Source organism: Triturus cristatus, chromosome 5_2 (assembly GCF_964204655.1).
Source record: "Triturus cristatus chromosome 5_2, aTriCri1.1, whole genome shotgun sequence".
Classification (NCBI taxonomy): domain Eukaryota; kingdom Metazoa; phylum Chordata; class Amphibia; order Caudata; family Salamandridae; genus Triturus; species Triturus cristatus.
In genome coordinates, this window is record NC_140588.1 from 575,269,423 (window position 1) to 575,284,426 (window position 15,004).

The 15,004-nt window shown below is 53.5% G+C and overlaps 11 non-coding genes across 11 annotated transcripts; 2 read left to right on the forward strand and 9 right to left on the reverse strand.

The window, feature by feature from the left end:
• Window positions 1-1,752: 1,752 nt before the first annotated feature.
• TRNAE-UUC (transfer RNA glutamic acid (anticodon UUC)) lies at window positions 1,753-1,824 on the reverse strand. The gene has a single exon. It is a non-coding gene; the product is annotated as a tRNA-Glu (tRNA).
• A 1,452-nt stretch (window positions 1,825-3,276) lies between these two features.
• Window positions 3,277-3,348, reverse strand: TRNAE-CUC (transfer RNA glutamic acid (anticodon CUC)). Its single transcript has one exon. It is a non-coding gene; the product is annotated as a tRNA-Glu (tRNA).
• A 630-nt stretch (window positions 3,349-3,978) lies between these two features.
• Window positions 3,979-4,050, reverse strand: TRNAE-UUC (transfer RNA glutamic acid (anticodon UUC)). The gene has a single exon. It is a non-coding gene; the product is annotated as a tRNA-Glu (tRNA).
• Window positions 4,051-4,293: 243 nt separating this feature from the next.
• On the forward strand, window positions 4,294-4,376 carry TRNAL-UAA (transfer RNA leucine (anticodon UAA)). Its single transcript has one exon. It is a non-coding gene; the product is annotated as a tRNA-Leu (tRNA).
• A 1,828-nt stretch (window positions 4,377-6,204) lies between these two features.
• Window positions 6,205-6,276, reverse strand: TRNAE-UUC (transfer RNA glutamic acid (anticodon UUC)). Its single transcript has one exon. It is a non-coding gene; the product is annotated as a tRNA-Glu (tRNA).
• Window positions 6,277-8,423: 2,147 nt separating this feature from the next.
• Window positions 8,424-8,495, reverse strand: TRNAE-UUC (transfer RNA glutamic acid (anticodon UUC)). The gene has a single exon. It is a non-coding gene; the product is annotated as a tRNA-Glu (tRNA).
• A 1,452-nt stretch (window positions 8,496-9,947) lies between these two features.
• TRNAE-CUC (transfer RNA glutamic acid (anticodon CUC)) lies at window positions 9,948-10,019 on the reverse strand. The gene has a single exon. It is a non-coding gene; the product is annotated as a tRNA-Glu (tRNA).
• Window positions 10,020-10,644: 625 nt separating this feature from the next.
• On the reverse strand, window positions 10,645-10,716 carry TRNAE-UUC (transfer RNA glutamic acid (anticodon UUC)). The gene has a single exon. It is a non-coding gene; the product is annotated as a tRNA-Glu (tRNA).
• A 1,452-nt stretch (window positions 10,717-12,168) lies between these two features.
• Window positions 12,169-12,240, reverse strand: TRNAE-CUC (transfer RNA glutamic acid (anticodon CUC)). Its single transcript has one exon. It is a non-coding gene; the product is annotated as a tRNA-Glu (tRNA).
• Window positions 12,241-12,871: 631 nt separating this feature from the next.
• Window positions 12,872-12,943, reverse strand: TRNAE-UUC (transfer RNA glutamic acid (anticodon UUC)). The gene has a single exon. It is a non-coding gene; the product is annotated as a tRNA-Glu (tRNA).
• A 243-nt stretch (window positions 12,944-13,186) lies between these two features.
• Window positions 13,187-13,269, forward strand: TRNAL-UAA (transfer RNA leucine (anticodon UAA)). Its single transcript has one exon. It is a non-coding gene; the product is annotated as a tRNA-Leu (tRNA).
• The last annotated feature ends 1,735 nt before the right edge of the window (window positions 13,270-15,004 follow it).

Consider the following 15,004-nt stretch of genomic DNA (forward strand, 5'->3'; position numbering starts at 1 on the left):
CCCAGTGCCCTTCCTTAACAGTCCCAATTCACGTCTCAGCTGTGGGGTCTGCTGCTACTCTGCACTTAGCATGGATGCTTCCCAAAGCAATGCAGTGCCACCTACGCAGAGCCCCTGCTTAGAGAAATACACCTCCTATGTCTTTTCCCACTGAAGGGAGCAGGAGGAAGTACTTGCTTCCTGGGGAACATGGGCCTGCCACTGGAATTTGTTAACCCGCCTCTTGCGGATTTCTCCCCTTTCTTTGATTTACACCTGCAGGCTCTCCCTTGCCATCGGAGCAGAATCTGCTGATGCAGGCCCGGCTGGATCAAATGTGCAACGGCTTGTCCCCAGGCCTCGGGAAAAAATTGAGCAGAGATTCCCGCCTCCGCCTCCGCCTCCTCTTGCCTTCCGAACGGGCTTCCAAACGGGCAATGCCCTGACGGGTCCCCCACGCCCCATCCTGCCCATGCCCACACCCCTGTATATGAGGGTGACCCATGTCCCTCACCCTCCATGCTCGAACGGAAGACACGTGTGTCCTGAGGGGAGCGCCAGACAGGCATTTCTCCGGCCAGGCAGACCCCTGCAGCACCCGTTAGGCTCCAAAGCCTGTACATTCCCAAGATGCCACTGGTCACTATGCAAATCAGACAGCCCTGGCCACACCCTCTCCGCCGCTGGGCTCTGCTGCTTTCGGTACGTGCAGCTCAGCTTTTTCTTACCCTGAACCAGACTTCCGTTTCAGCAAAAAGGTGGGTTGCAGTGGGTCCGGGATGCCATTTGGAGACAAAGCCTGCGGCCCTGTCAAAGATGACTTCCTGCCGCACACCATGTGGTCAGAAGCCTACGAAAAGAAGCGCACCTCGGAATACAGAATCTCACTTCCTCAAGAGCCTTGCACAAGAGATTTTCCTCCCGCCGAGGAAAGCAACTCAAAGGGAACCTTGCGAAAATCAAATTAGGAGCCAGATTGCGGGATGCTAGGCAAACTGTTTGTCAGAAAAGCAAATTCATTTTGAGAAGCCCTGACCTGCGGGAAGGAAAAGCATTCAAGGGCAGAAGAAGGACTGTTACCTGACTGGGAATCGAACCCGGGCCGCGGCGGTGAGAGCACCAAATCCTAACCACTAGACCACCAGGGAACCCACAGCCATACAGCAAAAGTTCCTACACTGCTCTCCTAGTGACAAAGCTCATGGGGGCTGAAAGCATATTTTATTCTACAGCGAATATGAATCAGAACTTGAAAAAACACTCATGATTCCACCAGACTGTTTGTCACTTCCAAGCACAGGCCATCCCCTCCCCCGTTCTACTGAACCGACGAATTCCTGTACAATCGGGATCCCCGGGAAATCACAAGAGGGACACCTAGTGGCCGCTGATAGCTCAAAGACAGCTGGTACACCTTCTCACACCTACCTCGTTATTCAGCTTGCTGGAAGAATACATTGCGAATGACCGATTCAAGAGTGCAAGGGAGAAGAGTGCTCCAAAGTAGATGTATACATCGCAGCCGGGTTTTCCAGCAATTTACCTTTCTGATGAGCTGGTACTGCACTTTACGCCCAACATAGAGCACCTGACTGGGTGGGGGACTGCGTGCGCATGAAGGTGGCTGAGGGCAATGGGAGCAAAGCAACCTGGGACACAGGGGACCCAGCCCCTTTCCTCTGCTTTCGTCTATAGGTCGGGGTGCCTTTTTAAGGACCTTCGATTAAAAAAAGCTGAGCTGCGTGGACAAATTACGCACGTCTACGAGGGATCTTCCCTGACCGGGAATCGAACCCGGGCCGCGGCGGTGAAAGCGCCGAATCCTAGCCACTAGACCACCAGGGAGGAGATGCTCTTGTGAGCCTGCCTTGCTCACTTCCTTATTGTGACTAAGCTAACTCCACTGTATAGATTGCCCATAAAGTACGAGTGGGGAAAAGTTAGGTGTCACACAGTGTGTTTGTCATAAGCAATTACCTTTATCCTCCTGCAAAAGCCTTTTTACTCTGCAATCACCTCTTGCTGGACAGCCTGCGCTGGAGCAGCCAGCATGAAAAGGGAGCTGAGTAAGGCAGGGCCTAGGGTCTCACCAGGGTGGCCGAGTGGTTAAGGCGTTGGACTTAAGATCCAATGGACAGTTGTCTGCATGGGTTCGAGCCCCATCCCTGGTATGGGTTTTCAGCGGGTGTGTAGGAACTTGCAGATGCTTTTTTAAAGCATTTTCCTCTGCCCTCCTCACCCTCCCAGTGCCCTTCCTTAACAGTCCCAATTCACGTCTCAGCTGTGGGGTCTGCTGCTACTCTGCACTTAGCATGGATGCTTCCCAAAGCAATGCAGTGCCACCTACGCAGAGCCCCTGCTTAGAGAAATACACCTCCTATGTCTTTTCCCACTGAAGGGAGCAGGAGGAAGTACTTGCTTCCTGGGGAACATGGGCCTGCCACTGGAATTTGTTAACCCGCCTCTTGCGGATTTCTCCCCTTTCTTTGATTTACACCTGCAGGCTCTCCCTTGCCATCGGAGCAGGATCTGCTGATGCAGGCCCGGCTGGATCAAATGTGCAAAGGCTTGTCCCCAGGCCTCGGGAAAAAATTGAGCAGAGATTCCCGCCTCCGCCTCCGCCTCCTCTTGCCTTCCGAACGGGCTTCCAAACGGGCAATGCCCTGACGGGTACCCCACGCCCCACCCTGCCCATGCCCACACCCCTGTATATGAGGGTGACCCATGTCCCTCACCCTCCATGCTCGAACGGAAGACACGTGTGTCCTGAGGGGAGCGCCAGACAGGCATTTCTCCGGCCAGGCAGACCCCTGCAGCACCCGTTAGGCTCCAAAGCCTGTACATTCCCAAGATGCCACTGGTCACTATGCAAATCAGACAGCCCTGGCCACACCCTCTCCGCCGCTGGGCTCTGCTGCTTTCGGTACGTGCAGCTCAGCTTTTTCTTACCCTGAACCAGACTTCCGTTTCAGCAAAAAGGTGGGTTGCAGTGGGTCCGGGATGCCATTTGGAGACAAAGCCTGCGGCCCTGTCAAAGATGACTTCCTGCCGCACACCATGTGGTCAGAAGCCTACGAAAAGAAGCGCACCTCGGAATACAGAATCTCACTTCCTCAAGAGCCTTGCACAAGAGATTGTCCTCCCGCCGAGGAAAGCAACTCAAAGGGAACCTTGCGAAAATCTAATTAGGAGCCAGATTGCGGGATGCTAGGCAAACTGTTTCTCAGAAAAGCAAATTCATTTTGAGAAGCCCTGACCTGCGGGAAGGAAAAGCATTCAAGGGCAGAAGAAGGACTGTTCCCTGACCGGGAATCGAACCCGGGCCGCGGCGGTGAGAGCGCCGAATCCTAACCACTAGACCACCAGGGAACCCACAGCCATACAGCAAAAGTTCCTACACTGCTCTCCTAGTGACAAAGCTCATGGGGGCTGAAAGCATATTTTATTCTACAGCGAATATGAATCAGAACTTGAAAAAACACTCATGATTCCACCAGACTGTTTGTCACTTCCAAGCACAGGCCATCCCCTCCCCCGTGCTACTGAACCGACGAATTCCTGTACAATCGGGATCCCCGGGAAATCACAAGAGGGACACCTAGTGGCCGCTGATAGCTCAAAGACAGCTGGTACACCTTCTCACACCTACCTCGTTATTCAGCTTGCTGGAAGAATACATTGCGAATGACCGATTCAAGAGTGCAAGGGAGAAGAGTGCTCCAAAGTAGATGTATACATCGCAGCCGGGTTTTCCAGCAATTTACCTTTCTGATGAGCTGGTACTGCACTTTACGCCCACATAGAGCACCTGACTGGGTGGGGGACTGCGTGCGCATGAAGGTGGCTGAGGGCAATGGGAGCAAAGCAACCTGGGACACAGGGGACCCAGCCCCTTTCCTCTGCTTTCGTCTATAGGTCGGGGTGCCTTTTTAAGGACCTTCGATTAAAAAAAGCTGAGCTGCGTGGACAAATTACGCATGTCTACGTCTTAGAGGGATCTTCCCTGACCGGGAATCGAACCCGGGCCGCGGCGGTGAAAGCGCCGAATCCTAGCCACTAGACCACCAGGGAGGAGATGCTCTTGTGAGCCTGCCTTGCTCACTTCCTTATTGTGACTAAGCTAACTCCACTGTATAGATTGCCCATAAAGTACGAGTGGGGAAAAGTTAGGTGTCACACAGTGTGTTTGTCATAAGCAATTACCTTTATCCTCCTGCAAAAGCCTTTTTACTCTGCAATCACCTCTTGCTGGACAGCCTGCGCTGGAGCAGCCAGCATGAAAAGGGAGCTGAGTAAGGCAGGGCCTAGGGTCTCACCAGGGTGGCCGAGTGGTTAAGGCGTTGGACTTAAGATCCAATGGACAGTTGTCCGCATGGGTTCGAGCCCCATCCCTGGTATGGGTTTTCAGCGGGTGTGTAGGAACTTGCAGATGCTTTTTTAAAGCATTTTCCTCTGCCCTCCTCACCCTCCCAGTGCCCTTCCTTAACAGTCCCAATTCACGTCTCAGCTGTGGGGTCTGCTGCTACTCTGCACTTAGCATGGATGCTTCCCAAAGCAATGCAGTGCCACCTACGCAGAGCCCCTGCTTAGAGAAATACACCTCCGATGTCTTTTCCCACTGAAGGGAGCAGGAGGAAGTACTTGCTTCCTGGGGAACATGGGCCTGCCACTGGAATTTGTTAACCCGCCTCTTGCGGATTTCTCCCCTTTCTTTGATTTACACCTGCAGGCTCTCCCTTGCCATCGGAGCAGGATCTGCTGATGCAGGCCCGGCTGGATCAAATGTGCAACGGCTTGTCCCCAGGCCTCGGGAAAAAATTGAGCAGAGATTCCCGCCTCCGCCTCCGCCTCCTCTTGCCTTCCGAACGGGCTTCCAAACGGGCAATGCCCTGACGGGTCCCCCACGCCCCATCCTGCCCATGCCCACACCCCTGTATATGAGGGTGACCCATGTCCCTCACCCTCCATGCTCGAATGGAAGACACGTGTGTCCTGAGGGGAGCGCCAGACAGGCATTTCTCCGGCCAGGCAGACCCCTGCAGCACCCGTTAGGCTCCAAAGCCTGTACATTCCCAAGATGCCACTGGTCACTATGCAAATCAGACAGCCCTGGCCACACCCTCTCCGCCGCTGGGCTCTGCTGCTTTCGGTACGTGCAGCTCAGCTTTTTCTTACCCTGAACCAGACTTCCGTTTCAGCAAAAAGGTGGGTTGCAGTGGGTCCGGGATGCCATTTGGAGACAAAGCCTGCGGCCCTGTCAAAGATGACTTCCTGCCGCACACCATGTGGTCAGAAGCCTACGAAAAGAAGCGCACCTCGGAATACAGAATCTCACTTCCTCAAGAGCCTTGCACAAGAGATTTTCCTCCCGCCGAGGAAAGCAACTCAAAGGGAACCTTGCGAAAATCAAATTAGGAGCCAGATTGCGGGATGCTAGGCAAACTGTTTGTCAGAAAAGCAAATTCATTTTGAGAAGCCCTGACCTGCGGGAAGGAAAAGCATTCAAGGGCAGAAGAAGGACTGTTCCCTGACCGGGAATCGAACCCGGGCCGCGGTGGTGAGAGCACCAAATCCTAACCACTAGACCACCAGGGAACCCACAGCCATACAGCAAAAGTTCCTACACTGCTCTCCTAGTGACAAAGCTCATGGGGGCTGAAAGCATATTTTATTCTACAGCGAATATGAATCAGAACTTGAAAAAACACTCATGATTCCACCAGACTGTTTGTCACTTCCAAGCACAGGCCATCCCCTCCCCCGTGCTACTGAACCGACGAATTCCTGTACAATCGGGATCCCCGGGAAATCACAAGAGGGACACCTAGTGGCCGCTGATAGCTCAAAGACAGCTGGTACACCTTCTCACACCTACCTCGTTATTCAGCTTGCTGGAAGAATACATTGCGAATGACCGATTCAAGAGTGCAAGGGAGAAGAGTGCTCCAAAGTAGATGTATACATCGCAGCCGGGTTTTCCAGCAATTTACCTTTCTGATGAGCTGGTACTGCACTTTACGCCCACATAGAGCACCTGACTGGGTGGGGGACTGCGTGCGCATGAAGGTGGCTGAGGGCAATGGGAGCAAAGCAACCTGGGACACAGGGGACCCAGCCCCTTTCCTCTGCTTTCGTCTATAGGTCGGGGTGCCTTTTTAAGGACCTTCGATTAAAAAAAGCTGAGCTGCGTGGACAAATTACGCACGTCTACGTCTTAGAGGGATCTTCCCTGACCGGGAATCGAACCCGGGCCGCGGCGGTGAAAGCGCCGAATCCTAGCCACTAGACCACCAGGGAGGAGATGCTCTTGTGAGCCTGCCTTGCTCACTTCCTTATTGTGACTAAGCTAACTCCACTGTATAGATTGCCCATAAAGTACGAGTGGGGAAAAGTTAGGTGTCACACAGTGTGTTTGTCATAAGCAATTACCTTTATCCTCCTGCAAAAGCCTTTTTACTCTGCAATCACCTCTTGCTGGACAGCCTGCGCTGGAGCAGCCAGCATGAAAAGGGAGCTGAGTAAGGCAGGGCCTAGGGTCTCACCAGGGTGGCCGAGTGGTTAAGGCGTTGGACTTAAGATCCAATGGACAGTTGTCCGCATGGGTTCGAGCCCATCCCTGGTATGGGTTTTCATCGGGTGTGTAGGAACTTGCAGATGCTTTTTTAAAGCATTTTCCTCTGCCCTCCTCACCCTCCCAGTGCCCTTCCTTAACAGTCCCAATTCACGTCTCAGCTGTGGGGTCTGCTGCTACTCTGCACTTAGCATGGATGCTTCCCAAAGCAATGCAGTGCCACCTACGCAGAGCCCCTGCTTAGAGAAATACACCTCCTATGTCTTTTCCCACTGAAGGGAGCAGGAGGAAGTACTTGCTTCCTGGGGAACATGGGCCTGCCACTGGAATTTGTTAACCCGCCTCTTGCGGATTTCTCCCCTTTCTTTGATTTACACCTGCAGGCTCTCCCTTGCCATCGGAGCAGAATCTGCTGATGCAGGCCCGGCTGGATCAAATGTGCAACGGCTTGTCCCCAGGCCTCGGGAAAAAATTGAGCAGAGATTCCCGCCTCCGCCTCCGCCTCCTCTTGCCTTCCGAACGGGCTTCCAAACGGGCAATGCCCTGACGGGTCCCCCACGCCCCATCCTGCCCATGCCCACACCCCTGTATATGAGGGTGACCCATGTCCCTCACCCTCCATGCTCGAACGGAAGACACGTGTGTCCTGAGGGGAGCGCCAGACAGGCATTTCTCCGGCCAGGCAGACCCCTGCAGCACCCGTTAGGCTCCAAAGCCTGTACATTCCCAAGATGCCACTGGTCACTATGCAAATCAGACAGCCCTGGCCACACCCTCTCCGCCGCTGGGCTCTGCTGCTTTCGGTACGTGCAGCTCAGCTTTTTCTTACCCTGAACCAGACTTCCGTTTCAGCAAAAAGGTGGGTTGCAGTGGGTCCGGGATGCCATTTGGAGACAAAGCCTGCGGCCCTGTCAAAGATGACTTCCTGCCGCACACCATGTGGTCAGAAGCCTACGAAAAGAAGCGCACCTCGGAATACAGAATCTCACTTCCTCAAGAGCCTTGCACAAGAGATTTTCCTCCCGCCGAGGAAAGCAACTCAAAGGGAACCTTGCGAAAATCAAATTAGGAGCCAGATTGCGGGATGCTAGGCAAACTGTTTGTCAGAAAAGCAAATTCATTTTGAGAAGCCCTGACCTGCGGGAAGGAAAAGCATTCAAGGGCAGAAGAAGGACTGTTCCCTGACCGGGAATCGAACCCGGGCCGCAGCGGTGAGAGCGCCGAATCCTAACCACTAGACCACCAGGGAACCCACAGCCATACACCAAAAGTTCCTACACTGCTCTCCTAGTGACAAAGCTCATGGGGGCTGAAAGCATATTTTATTCTACAGCGAATATGAATCAGAACTTGAAAAAACACTCATGATTCCACCAGACTGTTTGTCACTTCCAAGCACAGGCCATCCCCTCCCCCGTGCTACTGAACCGACGAATTCCTGTACAATCGGGATCCCCGGGAAATCACAAGAGGGACACCTAGTGGCCGCTGATAGCTCAAAGACAGCTGGTACACCTTCTCACACCTACCTCTTTATTCAGCTTGCTGGAAGAATACATTGCGAATGACCGATTCAAGAGTGCAAGGGAGAAGAGTGCTCCAAAGTAGATGTATACATCGCAGCCGGGTTTTCCAGCAATTTACCTTTCTGATGAGCTGGTACTGCACTTTACGCCCACATAGAGCACCTGACTGGGTGGGGGACTGCGTGCGCATGAAGGTGGCTGAGGGCAATGGGAGCAAAGCAACCTGGGACACAGGGGACCCAGCCCCTTTCCTCTGCTTTCGTCTATAGGTCGGGGTGCCTTTTTAAGGACCTTCGATTAAAAAAAGCTGAGCTGCGTGGACAAATTACACACGTCTACGAGGGATCTTCCCTGACCGGGAATCGAACCCGGGCCGCGGCGGTGAAAGCGCCGAATCCTAGCCACTAGACCACCAGGGAGGAGATGCTCTTGTGAGCCTGCCTTGCTCACTTCCTTATTGTGACTAAGCTAACTCCACTGTATAGATTGCCCATAAAGTACGAGTGGGGAAAAGTTAGGTGTCACACAGTGTGTTTGTCATAAGCAATTACCTTTATCCTCCTGCAAAAGCCTTTTTACTCTGCAATCACCTCTTGCTGGACAGCCTGCGCTGGAGCAGCCAGCATGAAAAGGGAGCTGAGTAAGGCAGGGCCTAGGGTCTCACCAGGGTGGCCGAGTGGTTAAGGCGTTGGACTTAAGATCCAATGGACAGTTGTCTGCATGGGTTCGAGCCGCATCCCTGGTATGGGTTTTCAGCGGGTGTGTAGGAACTTGCAGATGCTTTTTTAAAGCATTTTCCTCTGCCCTCCTCACCCTCCCAGTGCCCTTCCTTAACAGTCCCAATTCACGTCTCAGCTGTGGGGTCTGCTGCTACTCTGCACTTAGCATGGATGCTTCCCAAAGCAATGCAGTGCCACCTATGCAGAGCCCCTGCTTAGAGAAATACACCTCCTATGTCTTTTCCCACTGAAGGGAGCAGGAGGAAGTACTTGCTTCCTGGGGAACATGGGCCTGCCACTGGAATTTGTTAACCCGCCTCTTGCGGATTTCTCCCCTTTCTTTGATTTACACCTGCAGGCTCTCCCTTGCCATCGGAGCAGGATCTGCTGATGCAGGCCCGGCTGGATCAAATGTGCAAAGGCTTGTCCCCAGGCCTCGGGAAAAAATTGAGCAGAGATTCCCGCCTCCGCCTCCGCCTCCTCTTGCCTTCCGAACGGGCTTCCAAACGGGCAATGCCCTGACGGGTACCCCACGCCCCACCCTGCCCATGCCCACACCCCTGTATATGAGGGTGACCCATGTCCCTCACCCTCCATGCTCGAACGGAAGACACGTGTGTCCTGAGGGGAGCGCCAGACAGGCATTTCTCCGGCCAGGCAGACCCCTGCAGCACCCGTTAGGCTCCAAAGCCTGTACATTCCCAAGATGCCACTGGTCACTATGCAAATCAGACAGCCCTGGCCACACCCTCTCCGCCGCTGGGCTCTGTTGCTTTCGGTACGTGCAGCTCAGCTTTTTCTTACCCTGAACCAGACTTCCGTTTCAGCAAAAAGGTGGGTTGCAGTGGGTCCGGGATGCCATTTGGAGACAAAGCCTGCGGCCCTGTCAAAGATGACTTCCTGCCGCACACCATGTGGTCAGAAGCCTACGAAAAGAAGCGCACCTCGGAATACAGAATCTCACTTCCTCAAGAGCCTTGCACAAGAGATTGTCCTCCCGCCGAGGAAAGCAACTCAAAGGGAACCTTGCGAAAATCTAATTAGGAGCCAGATTGCGGGATGCTAGGCAAACTGTTTGTCAGAAAAGCAAATTCATTTTGAGAAGCCCTGACCTGCGGGAAGGAAAAGCATTCAAGGGCAGAAGAAGGACTGTTCCCTGACCGGGAATCGAACCCGGGCCGCGGCGGTGAGAGCACCGAATCCTAACCACTAGACCACCAGGGAACCCACAGCCATACAGCAAAAGTTCCTACACTGCTCTCCTAGTGACAAAGCTCATGGGGGCTGAAAGCATATTTTATTCTACAGCGAATATGAATCAGAACTTGAAAAAACACTCATGATTCCACCAGACTGTTTGTCACTTCCAAGCACAGGCCATCCCCTCCCCCGTGCTACTGAACCGACGAATTCCTGTACAATCGGGATCCCCGGGAAATCACAAGAGGGACACCTAGTGGCCGCTGATAGCTCAAAGACAGCTGGTACACCTTCTCACACCTACCTCGTTATTCAGCTTGCTGGAAGAATACATTGCGAATGACCGATTCAAGAGTGCAAGGGAGAAGAGTGCTCCAAAGTAGATGTATACATCGCAGCCGGGTTTTCCAGCAATTTACCTTTCTGATGAGCTGGTACTGCACTTTACGCCCAACATAGAGCACCTGACTGGGTGGGGGACTGCGTGCGCATGAAGGTGGCTGAGGGCAATGGGAGCAAAGCAACCTGGGACACAGGGGACCCAGCCCCTTTCCTCTGCTTTCGTCTATAGGTCGGGGTGCCTTTTTAAGGACCTTCGATTAAAAAAAGCTGAGCTGCGTGGACAAATTACGCACGTCTACGAGGGATCTTCCCTGACCGGGAATCGAACCCGGGCCGCGGCGGTGAAAGCGCCGAATCCTAGCCACTAGACCACCAGGGAGGAGATGCTCTTGTGAGCCTGCCTTGCTCACTTCCTTATTGTGACTAAGCTAACTCCACTGTATAGATTGCCCATAAAGTACGAGTGGGGAAAAGTTAGGTGTCACACAGTGTGTTTGTCATAAGCAATTACCTTTATCCTCCTGCAAAAGCCTTTTTACTCTGCAATCACCTCTTGCTGGACAGCCTGCGCTGGAGCAGCCAGCATGAAAAGGGAGCTGAGTAAGGCAGGGCCTAGGGTCTCACCAGGGTGGCCGAGTGGTTAAGGCGTTGGACTTAAGATCCAATGGACAGTTGTCTGCATGGGTTCGAGCCGCATCCCTGGTATGGGTTTTCAGCGGGTGTGTAGGAACTTGCAGATGCTTTTTTAAAGCATTTTCCTCTGCCCTCCTCACCCTCCCAGTGCCCTTCCTTAACAGTCCCAATTCACGTCTCAGCTGTGGGGTCTGCTGCTACTCTGCACTTAGCATGGATGCTTCCCAAAGCAATGCAGTGCCACCTACGCAGAGCCCCTGCTTAGAGAAATACACCTCCTATGTCTTTTCCCACTGAAGGGAGCAGGAGGAAGTACTTGCTTCCTGGGGAACATGGGCCTGCCACTGGAATTTGTTAACCCGCCTCTTGCGGATTTCTCCCCTTTCTTTGATTTACACCTGCAGGCTCTCCCTTGCCATCGGAGCAGGATCTGCTGATGCAGGCCCGGCTGGATCAAATGTGCAAAGGCTTGTCCCCAGGCCTCGGGAAAAAATTGAGCAGAGATTCCCGCCTCCGCCTCCGCCTCCTCTTGCCTTCCGAACGGGCTTCCAAACGGGCAATGCCCTGACGGGTACCCCACGCCCCACCCTGCCCATGCCCACACCCCTGTATATGAGGGTGACCCATGTCCCTCACCCTCCATGCTCGAACGGAAGACACGTGTGTCCTGAGGGGAGCGCCAGACAGGCATTTCTCCGGCCAGGCAGACCCCTGCAGCACCCGTTAGGCTCCAAAGCCTGTACATTCCCAAGATGCCACTGGTCACTATGCAAATCAGACAGCCCTGGCCACACCCTCTCCGCCGCTGGGCTCTGCTGCTTTCGGTACGTGCAGCTCAGCTTTTTCTTACCCTGAACCAGACTTCCGTTTCAGCAAAAAGGTGGGTTGCAGTGGGTCCGGGATGCCATTTGGAGACAAAGCCTGCGGCCCTGTCAAAGATGACTTCCTGCCGCACACCATGTGGTCAGAAGCCTACGAAAAGAAGCGCACCTCGGAATACAGAATCTCACTTCCTCAAGAGCCTTGCACAAGAGATTGTCCTCCCGCCGAGGAAAGCAACTCAAAGGGAACCTTGCGAAAATCTAATTAGGAGCCAGATTGCGGGATGCTAGGCAAACTGTTTCTCAGAAAAGCAAATTCATTTTGAGAAGCCCTGACCTGCGGGAAGGAAAAGCATTCAAGGGCAGAAGAAGGACTGTTCCCTGACCGGGAATCGAACCCGGGCCGCGGCGGTGAGAGCGCCGAATCCTAACCACTAGACCACCAGGGAACCCACAGCCATACAGCAAAAGTTCCTACACTGCTCTCCTAGTGACAAAGCTCATGGGGGCTGAAAGCATATTTTATTCTACAGCGAATATGAATCAGAACTTGAAAAAACACTCATGATTCCACCAGACTGTTTGTCACTTCCAAGCACAGGCCATCCCCTCCCCCGTGCTACTGAACCGACGAATTCCTGTACAATCGGGATCCCCGGGAAATCACAAGAGGGACACCTAGTGGCCGCTGATAGCTCAAAGACAGCTGGTACACCTTCTCACACCTACCTCGTTATTCAGCTTGCTGGAAGAATACATTGCGAATGACCGATTCAAGAGTGCAAGGGAGAAGAGTGCTCCAAAGTAGATGTATACATCGCAGCCGGGTTTTCCAGCAATTTACCTTTCTGATGAGCTGGTACTGCACTTTACGCCCAACATAGAGCACCTGACTGGGTGGGGGACTGCGTGCGCATGAAGGTGGCTGAGGGCAATGGGAGCAAAGCAACCTGGGACACAGGGGACCCAGCCCCTTTCCTCTGCTTTCGTCTATAGGTCGGGGTGCCTTTTTAAGGACCTTCGATTAAAAAAAGCTGAGCTGCGTGGACAAATTACGCACGTCTACGTCTTAGAGGGATCTTCCCTGACCGGGAATCGAACCCGGGCCGCGGCGGTGAAAGCGCCGAATCCTAGCCACTAGACCACCAGGGAGGAGATGCTCTTGTGAGCCTGCCTTGCTCACTTCCTTATTGTGACTAAGCTAACTCCACTGTATAGATTGCCCATAAAGTACGAGTGGGGAAAAGTTAGGTGTCACACAGTGTGTTTGTCATAAGCAATTACCTTTATCCTCCTGCAAAAGCCTTTTTACTCTGCAATCACCTCTTGCTGGACAGCCTGCGCTGGAGCAGCCAGCATGAAAAGGGAGCTGAGTAAGGCAGGGCCTAGGGTCTCACCAGGGTGGCCGAGTGGTTAAGGCGTTGGACTTAAGATCCAATGGACAGTTGTCCGCATGGGTTCGAGCCCCATCCCTGGTATGGGTTTTCAGCGGGTGTGTAGGAACTTGCAGATGCTTTTTTAAAGCATTTTCCTCTGCCCTCCTCACCCTCCCAGTGCCCTTCCTTAACAGTCCCAATTCACGTCTCAGCTGTGGGGTCTGCTGCTACTCTGCACTTAGCATGGATGCTTCCCAAAGCAATGCAGTGCCACCTACGCAGAGCCCCTGCTTAGAGAAATACACCTCCTATGTCTTTTCCCACTGAAGGGAGCAGGAGGAAGTACTTGCTTCCTGGGGAACATGGGCCTGCCACTGGAATTTGTTAACCCGCCTCTTGCGGATTTCTCCCCTTTCTTTGATTTACACCTGCAGGCTCTCCCTTGCCATCGGAGCAGGATCTGCTGATGCAGGCCCGGCTGGATCAAATGTGCAAAGGCTTGTCCCCAGGCCTCGGGAAAAAATTGAGCAGAGATTCCCGCCTCCGCCTCCGCCTCCTCTTGCCTTCCGAACGGGCTTCCAAACGGGCAATGCCCTGACGGGTCCCCCACGCCCCATCCTGCCCATGCCCACACCCCTGTATATGAGGGTGACCCATGTCCCTCACCCTCCATGCTCGAACGGAAGACACGTGTGTCCTGAGGGGAGCGCCAGACAGGCATTTCTCCGGCCAGGCAGACCCCTGCAGCACCCGTTAGGCTCCAAAGCCTGTACATTCCCAAGATGCCACTGGTCACTATGCAAATCAGACAGCCCTGGCCACACCCTCTCCGCCGCTGGGCTCTGCTGCTTTCGGTACGTGCAGCTCAGCTTTTTCTTACCCTGAACCAGACTTCCGTTTCAGCAAAAAGGTGGGTTGCAGTGGGTCCGGGATGCCATTTGGAGACAAAGCCTGCGGCCCTGTCAAAGATGACTTCCTGCCGCACACCATGTGGTCAGAAGCCTACGAAAAGAAGCGCACCTCGGAATACAGAATCTCACTTCCTCAAGAGCCTTGCACAAGAGATTTTCCTCCCGCCGAGGAAAGCAACTCAAAGGGAACCTTGCGAAAATCAAATTAGGAGCCAGATTGCGGGATGCTAGGCAAACTGTTTGTCAGAAAAGCAAATTCATTTTGAGAAGCCCTGACCTGCGGGAAGGAAAAGCATTCAAGGGCAGAAGAAGGACTGTTCCCTGACCGGGAATCGAACCCGGGCCGCAGCGGTGAGAGCGCCGAATCCTAACCACTAGACCACCAGGGAACCCACAGCCATACAGCAAAAGTTCCTACACTGCTCTCCTAGTGACAAAGCTCATGGGGGCTGAAAGCATATTTTATTCTACAGCGAATATGAATCAGAACTTGAAAAAACACTCATGATTCCACCAGACTGTTTGTCACTTCCAAGCACAGGCCATCCCCTCCCCCGTGCTACTGAACCGACGAATTCCTGTACAATCGGGATCCCCGGGAAATCACAAGAGGGACACCTAGTGGCCGCTGATAGCTCAAAGACAGCTGGTACACCTTCTCACACCTACCTCGTTATTCAGCTTGCTGGAAGAATACATTGCGAATGACCGATTCAAGAGTGCAAGGGAGAAGAGTGCTCCAAAGTAGATGTATACATCGCAGCCGGGTTTTCCAGCAATTTACCTTTCTGATGAGCTGGTACTGCACTTTACGCCCACATAGAGCACCTGACTGGGTGGGGGACTGCGTGCGCATGAAGGTGGCTGAGGGCAATGGGAGCAAAGCAACCTGGGACACAGGGGACCCAGCCCCTTTCCTCTGCTTT